Source organism: Watersipora subatra, chromosome 4, assembly GCF_963576615.1.
Source record: "Watersipora subatra chromosome 4, tzWatSuba1.1, whole genome shotgun sequence".
NCBI classification, from domain to species: Eukaryota; Metazoa; Bryozoa; class Gymnolaemata; order Cheilostomatida; family Watersiporidae; genus Watersipora; species Watersipora subatra.
This window is the reverse complement of record NC_088711.1, coordinates 53,409,560-53,425,851: the sequence shown is the minus strand read 5'-3', so window position 1 is coordinate 53,425,851 and position 16,292 is coordinate 53,409,560. Positions and strand designations below refer to the sequence as shown.

Below are 16,292 nucleotides of genomic sequence, written 5' to 3'. Positions count from 1 at the left end.
CGTTTTATAAGCACATGGAAGTATTTGTGATGCGCGGGACATTTTTTAATAATATGACGATGTCTGCCTTCGTTTGAGGTTTCATTCTAATACACTTCATGTGAAAGCAACGCTTGATATTCCAAGTCACAAAATCCAGTTTATTTGAGAGAAATGAAAAGTTGGAATTAATATGTCAAGTTTTGTAACTCAGAACATGGAGTTTGTCAAGATTACCCTGCTGATACACACTTGGGGTGATGCCGTCAAATCATGAGGTAATCTTTGAACCAAATGTGGGTTTGTAAAGTATGATTTCAAAAGATAAGATTACTGAAACAGCACAGATCTGCAAAAAACCTCGTCCACGGTGGCTATATTTCATGGCATTCAATTGTGCCATCACATAGCAAATAAAAAAGGAAGCGACGTTGTTCTGATGGAATGGTGTCTTTTTCCCTGAGAGCCAATTCCACACACACAGATCAGCGAATCTAATCAAGAGGTAACCACAAGATATATTTCACCAACACTAGCACAGTTTTCACCACAAATGATAGTCGCATTGGCCTATGACTCTGAAGTCAACATTGGATAAATTCTCACAGCGGAAGTCCATGAAAGTAGCTACACTATAAAGTATTTGCATCGTGCGGGCAAGAAGTTTATGCGGCCAAACCCCAATGACAAAAGAACCACCCAGAGAAACTTTCCTCTTAAAGCATCTCAAGTTATTGCAACAGCAGGAACTATCATATCACAGAAATGCTTTTACTAGAAAAGGAGGAAATAATATTGGCGAAATGTAATGATTTTAAGGGTTTACTTGCAACACAATTCACCTTACAGTTATTTGGTATCAAAAGGTTCACCATGTCTTACTTTGCTGTGTTGTAGGTGCAAAATATGTACAAATGTGATTACAAGCTCTTAAAAGCTAAAGAAAGAACGATTAATCGCAGCCATTACGAAAGCGCCGCAGGCTAGAATCTTTTTATTTTGCTGACGTACTCAAGCCAACTTGGTTATTATTTTGACATGTGGTGTTATCACGTGAATTAAAAGGCCACTAAAGGGCTCAATATAAAACGTCTCGTAGTATTAGCTTATGGCAAACAATTCGGGTTCTATTGAAAAGCCCAGATCAAATATATATGCTTGCTATGTTAGTTTTGTTTCGGCATGGTCTAATCATCTAGTTTTAATCTGATCATGTGACCCGGACATCTTGCCAAATAGCGCGAACAATTTCTGCAGCATTTTTTGACGATCACATGTGACCAACAGGCTCGTCATGTTTATCAGAGTATGATATGCATTCCTTCGAGCTAAGGTTAAAAAATTAAACAAACTTTTATGGCAGGTTTCGAGATATCAGTGCTCAAAGTGACAGTGTTACAATTATGATGAAATAAACGCGTAACGACCATAGACATGATTTTATTGAATGCATGAAGTATATTTGTGAAAATATGTCGACGAATCAGGTTGCATGAAAGTGTAAACAGAAGCCATCTTGTTCAACTATGTCCCATTTGAGCCGTTTTGGAGATGAATTCCAATCTAAAGTGTTTTTGTGATGGTTGCAATTGACTGTTCGTATTTTAGCTTTTAAGAGCTTGTAATCCCATTTCCACACATTTTGCACCTACAACACAGCGGAGTAAAACATAGTGAATCTTTTGATACCAATTAACTGTAATGTGAAACTTGTTGCAAGTAAATTTATAAACTAAGTATAATATATACTAATTTTGAATTATTAATTGGTTTGCCACATGTATATTCGATGTTGTAACTTCAAATCGTGACAATTTGTTGTCTAACAACTCCAAAATGTAGAGAAATTTTGGATTTTTCATAATGTTATTTTCGTCCCGCGCGCCACAGTTCTGCGCGTCACAGTTGGTTGCCTTCTCTCAAACCTCACAGAATCATTAAAAGTAGGCATGAAAATGAAACAGTACATATTTCTTGTAGGAGGGTTGTAAAGATATGAGCATGCCAAACGATAATGTCATGAGTCAAAAACTTCAGAAGATTTTTGCAATTGATTGCAAGATAGTTTTTCATGTCAAATTATGGTCCCACGTGTCACACCAGCTTTAATATTTAATAATTCTTCAATCCATTGCCTGACAAGGATGAAATCTCATCCAGTTATAGTTGGTGTCAAGTGCTGCCTAAAACAGCAAAAATTACAGCAAAAGTTCACATCTGGGCTGGAAAGTATTCGAGGAAGCATTCAAATGTCCCGCGTGTCACAATCAGGCCAAAAATGGTTTCACCTGGTTGTGTCAACTGTTTGAGGTACATCTTGTATTGTGACATGCTTGTCAGGTCCGTTTATGACCACTTCATGAGTTGCTACTTGTTGACGGGTTTCTGTGATTATGGCACTGAGGCTAATATATTAGTTGTTATGTCATTTGTTGAATCAACTGGATCAGTTGTCGCATTTACGCTTTGTCCTGGTGACTTCAAACTTTGCTTCGTAGTACCTAGGTCAGCTTCAGTTGCTTCAGAAGTGGAACGATTAACTTCAACAAGACGGTCACTATCAGTCGTTGTTACCAAACTCGTGCCAGGTTTGAAGATAATCCTGTCAGCACCTCTTGTAGTTTCTAATAAATGGTCAGTTTTGATAATATGTTCCCCAATATTCATGGCCTTTTCATCTGTAGGGTAAGTATTTGTAATAGCTTGGCCAATAACGCTCACTTTTTCTGAAGCCTAGATAGTTGTCATGACAATTAAAGCAACATTGGTTTAAGGTAGTACGACCGTGTCAGTTCCTATATCTAATGTTTCATTCGTCTAAGAGGTCTGACCGGTTGTCATGCTAGTCACTTAACAAACTTACCAAAAGTTCTGTACGTCGTGTAGAATTTACGCTATAGGATGTGTACATTATAGAGGCGTCTACAGTAATAGGTTGTCTTGAGTAAAGTATTTCTACTGTTAGCAGGTCGGATATGTTTCCTTTATAATACATTTATCTCTACACCTTATGCGATGTGTTTAGTTACCATAAAACTCCTAATTGAATGCCATGGCACTCTATTTTTCAACCCTTCCTCTATGGTGGTAGTCAGATAGAGGTGGCGTTCAAATAGAGGCGGGCGTCGTATTTTTCAAATGTCTCGTCAAAATTCTGAAGATACATTTAGCTCTTTTACGGCCGACGTGAATGCCACCTATATTTTGCCCTCCTTCTGGTGATTCGATATTAACCTTGTTAGATGCAATAAATCGGCTAACTTACCTCCGACTTGTCAAATATGTCTTCAAAATATGCATTGAGAAACCAAAAAAATCTCTACCAGTTAATATATATTGCTTGCAATTAACCCGCGATGATATTACAGCCTGTGTCCTACTTCAAATTTGTAAATGGACTTCGATACGAACAAAAACAATGAAAGAACTAATTATCGTTGATGTAACCACGTCGTTATAGTATGAGTTTGCGGACACCTTTTTACTGATCACTCGCTATTATGATTTCGCAAAGATCAAAGAATGTCCAGGTGGCGGCCAAATCAACTGGCGTTCAATTAAAAGGTGTCGCTCTTTTTTCAACTCTTCCCCTATAGTAGCAGTCAAATAAAGAAATATGATGGTTGTTCAATTAAAGGTTTTACAGTAGCTATGAAGATACAATCGTCCTAACAGAAGCCTTGCTTATTGTTTACAATCTTGTTATTCAATGATTATTAATAAGTTCGTCACACCCAACTACAATGTATATTCATGTACACAGATATAAGGAAGGTTAACATTAGGTTTATTACAGAGTTAAGATAGGTGTGAATATCAATTATGGATTAAATGCAAAATGTTGGTTCATTGATGGTTTCACAGACCTAAAACTTTTGTTTATATCGAGTGTTAATGTTTCATTGTGTAGCGAAGACTAATGTACTCTTTCAACACAGCAACACTTTGAACATACATCAAAGATTCTGTTTTATTTGTAACTTTTATTTAAAACTTGTGACATCCATTCATTAATAAATGATTGATATTATCTGTCAATTTAGCGTTTCTTGGAAACTTCCATGGTTGATAATTTGTTTTTAATTTAAAAAAATGTAATTCTTAATCAAACACCAACTGATAACTAAAGAAGAACCCTAACAGTCTCGCTGTGGCCTAGTCTTCAGCAGTCGTAGTGAAATGAAGTGTGACATTTACATTCGTGTCAGCGGAATGCGGTGTCTTATGCTAGTTACCACTCATGTCTCACACAGAGAGTTAACTAAGAGCACAGAAATTGGCAACTGCCAGTAATGAGTCCTCGGGCCATATAACATGGTGTGGCTGAATACTTTATGTAAAATGGTAAAAATACTTTCAGGGTCTATAGACCCTGCTCATTGGCAGTATGTTGCCCACATGAAGAGTCTAGACCCTGCCCATGGGCAACCTATTGCCCACTGGCAGGGGCAGTATGTTGCAGGGCAAGAGGCAGTACTTCAACCTTGCCTACAAACATTGGAGTATTGGGCAGGGGCAGGCAGGGGTCAGTACTTCAACCTTGCTTAAAAATGCACTCGTATGCTGAAAGAATTTTAGGCAAGGTTATTTCTGTTTTGTTTTTAGAATGTTTTGATTGGTTGCCAATTATTTATGAAGCTTTGTTAAAAATGGTTAAAAATCTGCTATACTGTTTCTGGCTACTTTATATATTCTGACAGTTGAGTACATTGTCAGATAGATACGTATCTGGTTTCAAATCTAGCATCCTGGTATGGCTATGCTATAATCATGTTGTCTTGACAATGGCCTAGCCTTTGACAGATTTACTGACTTTTCTCATAATAGTGATAGTAAGGAGAATGGTTTAGTTAGTGTTTGTTATCTGATATTAGTTTTAACAGGAATAAACTATGGTAATCTCTTTTAATGACACGTCTTATATATATACTCACCATCAAACGGCACAATAATAGTTGTCAAAGAAGTCTTTGCACATTAATTTTCCTTAGCTACCTATGCTTGTTCATGCTCCATATTTCCCATGTTGAAACTAAAATCACTGCGGCTTTTACAGTATTTTACAGATCAATTTTTTTAACTAGTGGCAGAAAAAGTATAGATAACTGGCATTGTGTTATTGTTATAGATAAAAATTAAAGGCTCTTGAGGTAAAGTCTGCTGTGTTTCTATTGGTCTCCTGGTTTGTGGTCACATCAGCTGCCTTGTTCAAAGTTTGCTCTATTTTAACATGGAATTTGACATCACAAACATCTGTGTTTCCCTGGTTGACATTTTTTTGAGTCTCACTCCCTTTATTAAACCTTCTCACCAAAGAGCTCAAGGTTTGTTGCAGTTCTTCTGCGTGCATCTTTGAAAGCAATAATGGCTGGCTAGCTTGCTGAGATCATGAAGGTTGAATGCATGTTCTTAAGCAACAAATACGTAGGTAAGGGTTGTAAATTTCTCAGCTGACTTGAAATGACAAAAAAGGAAATACTCATTCAACTTTTATATATTGTTCACTTATCAGGTCTTAGTTCATATCACATTTGTGTTACATCTCAACCCACCTGCACTGCCTGTCAATATTTCCTATAAAGATTGGAATCGGTAAAATTTTAGTTTAAGTTCTAACTTGTTATATGACAGTTATAGCTGGTATGAGTTTATGCTAGTCTGACATGACAATTACAATCTAAATGTAGTTATTTTACAATAACCATACAGTTACTGTACGCATCACATAATCTTATATACCTGAACCTCATGTGTTACATGAAATCTATGGAACTTTCTAACTACAACATATTTGCTACTTAGGGACTAAAAAGTGATAGCGCAAGTATATGGGAGAGGTCAAAGTTCAGAATGAGGCATCATCATAGCTTGACATCTACTATATAAATGGCAATCGTTGTCTGTCTGTCCGCTTTATAGAGTACCGTACTTTTCCGACTATTAGCCGCTACTTTTATATAAGGGCGTGTCTATTCTGTGGTTTTTTTCACCGCTAGGGCGCATTAACGGGAATTTCCGGTTAGTACACGCCTCTATTATAATACGTAACCTACTATTCATCGTAGGGATGGACGGTAAATACTGATATGCCTATAGTATGAGTTGTCTTCTCGATGTATTGAGTCACCGATAATTCCCAAATATGAGCAGTATAAATAAATTATATGGCGGTCTTTTTTTTCGATTCGATCGTACGAAGCAAACTTGTGTAAGTAGTAAAATTAAATTAGTAGTAAATATTAGTAGTGAATTAAATAAAATTTATTACTCTATAAATAAATTAATGAGTAGTAAATTACATCTAATTAATATTTACTGCCAACGTGTACCGGGAAGGTCATGTGAACATTTGTTTCTTGCAACCACTAGAAAAACGCTGTTATCTATATAGTAGATAGTTGAAATTGAACATAGGACGGAGTCTATACCGTATATTCTGAACAATAGAATGTTGCGGAGGTTGACTCACAACATTCATAGAAAGAGGAACCGTCAGTAACATTGATTTATGGGCTACAACCACGTCAACATGAACTAAGCTATATTTAGAAAGCGGAGGTAGTCTAGAATCTTGATATTCTACCAAACGACATCGTCAGTCTAACTCAACATCTTTTCTACTATTGCGTCTGAGGCTAGAACTTCCAGGTTTAAGGAAAGATCCAATAAGATTTTTACACGCTGGCAGGGCGTCTCTAACTAACCTGAGGTGGGAGATTTGGAGGACAAAAAGGTATTCTTTTGGAGTTCGGACTTCCAACGCGGTGGACGCATTGGGATCGAGATCAACTCAATAACGCTATTTGAATTATAGAAAATTTGAACTCAACGTACTTTGAATTATTACCTTGATTGCATTTATCAGTAATGTGATTGATTGAGATAGCTACGCTAGGTTTGATATAGTGTTGTTATAGCTTTGCCTTAGTTATAAAAGCATTAAAAGGAGCTATGACAATATCGTAGATTTTGCCAGCATGTTAACAAAACACTGCTATTCAAAAAATTCATTGTATCTATATTCTGTGCATTGATAAAGTGATGTGAGGCTACGAAGCGATCCCCTACTATGTTCCTTATTCTTACAAAACCAATTCTTTCACCACCATCAGAGTCAGTGCTGCTATTGCTATTTTATTGCTATTGCTAATTGCTATTTCTGCGTAATCACAAAAATCTTAAACAGCTATAATAACATCAACATAAGTAATTATTTGTTTTAAACTGTAATTAAACTGTTTGCTTTTAAGTTGGAATTGCTCAACCAAAATATTAAAATTAAATTTTAGGCTAATTTTATAGAGAAATCTTTGGACAACACTGTCACTACTATAAAACGCCCTAAAGATCGTTGGTTATGTTATCAATGAATAATAAAATTCAGTTACTAGCAATTGCTGGGAAAGTCTGCGTCTACGGCGGTCGACCATAGAAAACGCATAAATGAGTCTACTTCAGTGAAAGCGTTAAAAACGTTGGATTTGCCACTGTTTGTGATAGTAAACATGTACATTTCCTTCCGCAGCTGAGTTAATTTTACTTATTTTCCAGCTACAAGTACTGCAGAACTCCAGCTACTACAGAACTTGCATGGGTACAGCTACTGCATTATACCTACTAAATTTCTACAGCGAAAAGGTTAGTACGTCTTATTCAATGTTGTATTGTCTATGAATTGCCATACATCCACTACTTAAAAACGTTGGATTTGCCACTGTTCGTGATAGTAAACATGTTCATTTCCTTCCGCAGCTGAGTTACTTTTACTTTTTTCCAGCTATGATTACCACAGAACTTGCACGGGTACTGCAACTGTGTTTTACCTACTAAATTTTTACTTCAAAAAGGTAAACACTTCTCATTCAATGTTGTATTGTCTATGAATTGCCACACATCCACTACTTGAAAACGTATGATTTGCCACTGTTCGTGATAGTAAACACGTTCATTACCTTCCGCAGCTGACTTACTTTTACTTTTTTTTCAGCTAGGAGTACTACAGCTATTCCAGAACTTGCACAGGTACTCCAAGCGTTGCGATAGGCGACGGTGAGAAGAAAGCAAGCAGCATATATTACAAAAAAGTACACCATCTTATTCACTTTTAGAAACGGTTGAAGTAGTAAAATGCCTCCCAAAAAGCCCACCGCTCAAACGCAAGAACAGATTGATTCCCGTAGAAAAAGAGACCGAGTTCGCAAAGCAGCAGCTCGACGAGCAGAAACTGCAGAGCAAACACAGCTACGCTTACAACGAGACAGAATAGCTACTGCATCTGCTCGAAGTGCAGGAACTGCAAAGCAAACACAACTACGCCTACAACGAGACAGAATAGCTACTGCATATGCTAGAAGTGCAGAAACTGCAGAACAAACACAGCTACGCCTACAACGAAACAGAATAGCAGCTGCTAGAAGAGCAGAAACCGCTGAACAAACACAGGTACATCGAGAGCAGGCCAGAATAGATGCTGCAGCTGCTAGAAGTGCAGAGACTGCTGAGCCGACCCAGCAGCGACTCCCGCGGCAAAATACACTAACTACAGCAGCTGCTTGGCCGCCACAACCTACCAGGCGCCGTGCATGGGCAGAAAGCTTTGCACTTGACTACAATCCTGCAACGCAGTATAGGGCCCATCAGAAATTTTTTATGGGACGAATGTCTAAAAAATGTTCCAGATGTAATGCCTTACGTTGGAAAGACGAGAGGCCAGGCATTTGTTGCAACAATGGCAAAGTTCGCCTACGACCACTCTCTGAGGATATTCCACCTGTATTGACTCACCTATTCCAAGGCGCAAATCCTGATTCTGAACATTTTTTGGGGAATATACGAAAATATAACATCTGTTTTCAAATGACATCATTTGGAGCTAAAACCATTGATGAGCCTGGATTTAACCCAAATTTCAAGGTTCAGGGTCAAGTCTACCATCTGATTGGATCCTTGCTTCCGATACCGTGTGAGCAACCACAGTTCCTGCAAATCTATTTCATGGGTGACCAGCAGGCAGAGGCAGAACGTCGGCGTGGTATTGTTGAAGGAGTGCGATTAAACGTAATCCGTGAGCTGCAGGATGTTCTACACGACCAAAATAAATATGTGCGTGATTTCAAAACTGCTCGGGAGAGGCTGCCTGAAAACACGGATGATTTGCGAATTGTCATTCATGCTGACAAACACCCTGTTGGAGAGCATGAAAGGAGATTCAATGCTCCTGTCATAGATGAAGTTGCCATTCAAATAGTTGGACAGCAGTTTGAAAGGCGGTATATTGTTCTGCAGTTACGTAGCAATGAACTGCAGAGGATATCTGAGACGCACAGAGCATATGACCCCCTGCAGTATCCACACATTTTCTGGCGAGGTGACGATGCCTACAACTTTCAGCTGCGACAGACAGACATTCGCACAGGAGAGCCAGGTACACGAAAGGTTTCTGCTATGGATTTTTATGCTAGCAGACTGATGGTTCGTGATGGTAGCTTCAACTACATTCACAGGTGCCGAAAGCTGTTTTTGCAGTTTGCAGTTGATATGTACGCTAAAATTGAAGCTGAAAGACTTAGCTTTATCCGCCACCATCAGGCACGGCTAAGAGCTGATGACTACATCCTCCTGCGTGATGCAGTGGCTGATGATCGCAATGCAAACCAACTAGGTAACATGGTGATTTTACCTTCATCTTTTACTGGTGGCCCACGCTACATGCATGAGCGTACACAGGATGCCATGACATATGTGCGACATTACGGTAGACCAGACCTCTTCATCACATTTACCTGCAACAGCAAATGGGATGAGATTTCCAATGAATTGCTGCCTGGTCAGCAAAGCTATGACAGACACGATGTGGTTGCAAGAGTGTTTCACCTAAAACTAAAGCAACTAATGGATTACATCACCACTGGTGCAATATTTGGCGCTGTGCGATGCCATATGTACACCATTGAATGGCAAAAACGTGGACTCCCTTATGCACACATTCTAATTTGGTTATGCGATCGCATCAGGCCAGAACAGGTTGATTGTGTCATATTTGCAGAAATACCAAATCGAGTGGAAGACCCTGAGGTGTTCGAAGTTGTCACCAAGCACATGGTACATGGTCCATGTGGCCAGCTAAACCCCGGTTCACCCTGCATGAAAGATGGCACATGTACCAAGAAGTACCCTAAGGCTCTCATTAAAGACACAGTTACTGGCATAGATGGGTATCCATTGTATCGTCGTCGTTCCGCTGATGATGGAGGTTTCACCAAACAACACACATTGCGAGCTGTTGAAGAGGCCTACGACATCACTTTGGACAATAGATGGATAGTGCCTTACTGCCCTTTGCTGTCCAAAGTATTTAATGCTCACATCAATGTCGAATTTTGCAACTCAGTGAAATCTATCAAATACATTTGCAAGTATGTCAATAAGGGTAGTGATCAAGCAGTGTTCGGCTTGGAAAGAGATGGAGCACAGGTTGATGAAGTAGCTCGCTATGAGAGTGGACGGTACATCAGTGCAAATGAAGCAATGTGGCGCATCTTCAGTCTCCCTATTCATGCACGACACCCGACTGTCCAGCATCTGAGTGTCCATCTTGAGAATGGCCAGAGAGTTTATTTCACTGAAGCAAATCTTCAGCAACAACTTCAAGAACCACGTGACACTACCCTTACCATCTTTTTCAAGCTTTGTACACTTGATGATTTTGCCAAGACGCTTCTCTACTGCCAATTGCCAGCCTATTACACCTTTGACGCATCCACAAAATGCTGGAAGAGACGAGTTCATGGAGCTGCTGTGCCTGATCATCCTGGCATATATCAAACTGATGCCCTAGCACGGGTATACACTGTTCACCCCAACAATCGTGAATGTTTCTTTTTTCGAATCATGCTGCATCATGTAGTTGGCCCAATGTCCTTTCAGCATTTGAGAACTGTTGAAGGTCATGTCTGTGCCACTTTCCATGAAGCATGCAGACGTTTGGGGCTATGGGAAGATGATGCACAGTGGAGGGAGGCCTTGGAAGAAGCATTTACTGTACGGTCACCTGCCCAACTGCGCAAGTTGTTTGCTATTATGTTGAGCACCTGCCAGCTTTCTCACCCTCTTCAGCTGTGGCAAGAGTTAAAGGAACATTTGGCTGAAGACATCCTGTTTCATGAGCGACAACTGCTTCAGGATCAACAACTGCAGTTCACAGATAGAATGTTCAATATTGCTCTTATATTTATTGAGGACCAAGTGCTTGAGGTCACAGACAACAACCTCTCAGTTTATGGATTTCCTAGGCCTGTTAGAGTGGAGCAACCTGTTGTTTGCAGGGAAATATTACGCGAAACGGCATATGACCGTGAAGAGCTCCGTCGCCATGTTGAAACCAATGAACCGCTGCTGCTGGAAGAGCAAAGAGCTGCATATAACACAGTTTTGGAGAAAATTGAACAAAACAGTGGCGGTGTGGTGTTTCTTCATGCACCAGGTGGGACCGGCAAAACCTTTGTCACTAATCTTATATTGGCGAAAGTACGAGGGTCTGGAAAAATTGCTTTAGCTGTAGCTTCATCTGGCATTGCAGCTACCTTACTCTCTGGTGGCCGCACTGCGCATTCAGCACTGAAATTGCCTCTTAATTTGGCCAGAACTGAGAATCCTGTGTGCAATATCAAAAAGAACAGCGGAACTGCCCAACTTCTGCAACGATGTGTTCTTATTGTGTGGGATGAGTGCACAATGTTGCACAAGCTCGCATTTGCAGCTCTAAACCTTACCCTAAAGGACTTGCGTGAAAATAATAGACTTTTCGGTGGGGTAACTCTTTTACTTTCTGGAGATTTTCGCCAAACATTGCCTGTCATACAAAGAGGCACACCTGCTGATGAGATAAATGCATGTATCAAATCATCATTTTTGTGGCCATCTGTTGTGCAGCTGCATTTGACACGAAACATGCGTGCCGCTATTCTTGGTGACGAAACAAGTGCACATTTTGCTGCTGGACTGCTGCGTATTGGTGAAGGGCGTTTGCCAGTCAGTGCTGAAGATGGTTTGGTGTCACTTGATGGCTACGGCACTTTTGTGGATTCAACCGAGCAACTTCAGGAGAACGTTTACCCTAATCTGCGACAAAGGTTCCAAGATGTTGATTGGTTATCTGAGTGAGCTATTCTTTGCCCCCGGAATGATGCAGCTGCTGCCATAAACTCACAGCTTTTAGCCCAACTACCTGGCAATTCAAAAACCTTCACTTCTGTTGATACGTCGTTGACTGATGACGCTGCTGTAGAATATCCTGTGGAATTCTTAAATTCACTGGACTTGCCCGGACTTCCTGCTCATAAATTGCAGCTAAAGATAGGAACACCGATCATGCTTCTTCGCAACCTCAATCCTCCAAAGTTATATAATGGCACTCGGCTAATTGTTACGCAAATGTTTTCGCACGTAATTCAGGCCAAAATCATTTCAGCATCTGGTAGAGGAGAATACGTTTTTATTCCGAGGATTCCAATTATTCCAACCGATCTACCGTCTGCTTTGCTATGACCATCAACAAGTCGCAAGGTCAATCCCTAAAAGTAGCTGGTATCGACTTACTGTCCCCTTGCTTTAGCCATGGCCAGCTGTATGTTGCCTGCTCAAGAGTAGACACAAGCCGAAAACTGTATGTTCATACACCCGACAGAAAAACAAAAAATGTTGTCTATCCACAAGTGTTGCGTTGATTAACATTGTCTTATTGTTATGTCATGCTTGCATTAAATTAACATTATGTTATTATTGTGTCATGCTATGTTCTTCATGTACTGCTATACCTACCTATTATCCACATGCAGCATTTTCTAGCATATTTTTCAGTATATATATATATATATTTTCATGCATTTGTTTTGCTTATTGTGTCTCATAAAAAGGCTATTGTGTTGGCGTAATGTTTTATTATTGTAAGGTGCTAATGCTGTATCTGCCTTGACATCGTACAGCCTGTCCTGTTACACATGTAAATTTTACTGATGAATTTTATTAACACAACCACATTACTGCAGCACTGTTTGTATATACCATGTCAAAACACAGGCTATAGACGAAGAACTGGTGAGCCATGATTAGTGTTAGAAGTCTACATTCTATGTAGAACTGTAAAAGTCATGTATAGTGCATGTAGATGTATCCATTCAATAAATGCTGGCAATAGCTCAGCAGTGCAATAGCAAATATTTTTGTAGAATTTCTTAAAACATGAACAATTTTTCAATACTGCCAGTTTGAACAATTTCAGTTTGCCTAGCAATGTCAATTTCATTATCAGTTCTGTGTACAAAATTAGGACAACTCCGATTTGAGTGGTTCGAGACTGATGCATTGTAGACTAGCTGTAGAACACATTGCATATTTCCATTGTTCTCTCCAACATTGTTGACATGTATGTCTGCATATGTGTATGCAGTCTGATCTGCACAAAAATTTCAGTAGTTTGCGTATTTGGAGTTTTACAGAATGAAAGACAACTCTCAACAAAACTATTGCTTTACGTAAATCTGTTCCCGAACACGGGTAATTCAGCTGGTGATGTATAAATCATAACTAGAGTTTAGTATAAGGAACAAATTGGAAATGACTTGTTGACTTCATGCAGGATCAATCAGCTGGGTTGGTGGCTGCTGCCTTCATCTCCATAGTACCGGGCTATATCAGCAGGTCAGTCGCTGGTTCCTATGACAACGAAGGAATCGCCATATTCTGCATGCTCCTAACTTACTACCTCTGGATTAAAGCCGTCAAAACTGGTTCGATCTTTTGGGATGCTGTTTGCACTATCCCCTACTTTTACATGGTTAGTAGTTTCCTTTTTACATTTATCACTCAGCTAGCTTTCAGGTAAGACATGTTCTCGCTCCCAAGTATTTGGTATGTTCATTCATTTTGTTTAGTTATGTTTATTTTGTTATAATGTATGTTTATTTAGTGATAGTGGATGTTTAAATATTGGGTGTTTAAATATCAATCAATACATGGATTGTTGTAACATGTCCTAACACCGTAATATAAGTACAGTAGACGCTCTTATTGCGTTTACCTCCTATAATGTGAAATCCACATAACGGAAATAATTTATTTAAAGTTTTCGCATTGTACTCTGCCTCTCTTGCCGCAATTATGAGAGAAAATGGCGTATACGATTATCCAGCTTAACTCTATTATTATATATACTAGTACCCTGGCAGTCTACGTAGCATCAGAAATCATCAGGTGTGTCGATCAACCCTTTGAACTCTGGTCGTTTTTTGGAATGCGTGTCAGTAAGTCTGGGTAATCTGTCCAACGATCCGAAGTTTTTAAACTTCCATTAAATTTATATAACTGTGCTCATAATACAATGATATTTGGTAAAGCACTAGTAAAAAAGTTGAGCAACTGACAGCAAATGTCATCAAACAGAAAAAAGGTGCTTCACTATTATTTGGGCTAAAGCTATAAAATTTTCTACCATTTTACAAAACTCGTAGAAACATTTCCCGTAGCATTATATCCATGTAGCACTTGTTCATCATTATATCACGACTCAAAATATACCAGAAAATTATAATTAGTATTATAAAATTCTTTACTTGCATCAAAATAATTTAGGACCTACTGAAAAATGAGCCGTATCGGTTTTTTCACGATACCGTTTTAATAAAATTAGTTATTAAAACGAAGAAAGTAGGTAAAGATATTTGAAAACTGTTACAAATAGAAGCAAACTTTCTGGTCTAACATCTTGTTCCAAAATTAAACAGATTGGTTTGCGTTGTTGCTTAGAAACAGCGATTGTAAACAGAATCGTGCCAATACCAGTTTTGCGGCCACTAGGGTTTCTGACGCGCCCTACTTAATGCCGCAAACGTGGCTGTTAGGGTTCAATAGGTTAAGCACAGAGATTAAGTAGCTGTGCAGTTGTTCAGAAATATTTAAAGGCAATAAGTAGGTGCTGGATGTCACGAGTTGTAGTCTCATCTAATACTCTATTTTATCCTAACATCAAACTTTGGAGACAATAGACAGACGGTCAGACAGACACTGCTATTATTATGTATAGTAAATAATATTTAAAGGCAATAAGTAGGTGCTGGATGTCACGAGTTGTAGTCTCATCTAATACTCTATTTTATCCTAACATTAAACTTTAGAAACAATAGACAGACGGTCAGACAGACCCTGATATTATTATCTATAGTAAATAATATTTAAAGACAATAAGTAGGTGCTGGATGTCACGAGTTGTAGTCTCATCAAATACTCTATTTTATCCTAACATCAAACTTTGGAGACGATAGACGGACGGACAGACATACACTGCCATTATTACCTATAGTAGAGATATAGTTTTGTTTTACTTTATTATCCTTAACATCAATTATTAGTTAACTTTACTAATTATTACTACTTTAATTATTTATGCTTTTATATTACTTTATTTCTAGCATCCTTCTTGTCATGCTCATATTGTTATATTAAGTTAGCCATTTATTATGAGATATTTTATTTAGCCGATTTATTATAGTTCGCTAACTTTTAAAGACAGGAAGTATATTCCTTAGATGATTCAACTGAGTCATCTAATCTCTTACTGGGTTTTTTTAATTGGGTCAAAATCACTGTCAGTTTGAGACAATAGTATTAACATTGTCGATAGGTTTTACAGTGACTGCTGCTATTTGCAAGTTCATTGAGAGCTCAATAGGATTGTTCATGTCACAATTTGTGTGACTGAGTCTCACACTATTCTTTTCATGTCTGAGTTTTGCACTGGTTGTCTCTGATACATTATAGCATTTAGTATGTCCAAGTTTTGTACTACTTGCCTTGTATATAATGCATATCAGTTCTTGGTTGTCAGGTGTCATCTTGGAGAGGCTATGTATTTCCCATCAACCTTATCCCTCTTCACTTGTTGGCGCTTATGGTTACCGGAAGGTTCTCTCTTAGGATATATGTAAGCATGCAAGCATTATTCTTTAACCCTTTCACTGCCGTATGCGCATTTATGCGAAATCTATGGTTGACTGCCGTGTGCGAATTTTCTGGCAATTGCATAGTAACCTAATTTTATTATTCGTTGACAACATAGCCAACGACCTTTAGTACCTTTATGGTATTGACAGTATTGTTCGGAAATGTCTCTATAAAATTAGCCTAAATTTGCGAAGCAATTTTGAATCTTTGTTTCGGATTTTCCAACTTAAAAATGCATGCACATTTTTCATTTTTAATGTTCAAAATATTTATTGTTACATGGCTCCCTCAAGTACCTCCCAAGTCAGAAAATTGAA

The 16,292-nt window shown here is 38.6% G+C and overlaps 1 pseudogene; it reads left to right on the top strand.

Annotated features, from left to right (window-relative positions):
• LOC137394345 (dolichyl-diphosphooligosaccharide--protein glycosyltransferase subunit STT3A-like) overlaps positions 1 to 16,292 on the top strand; it is a 44,094-nt pseudogene that overhangs the window by 16,775 nt on the left and 11,027 nt on the right.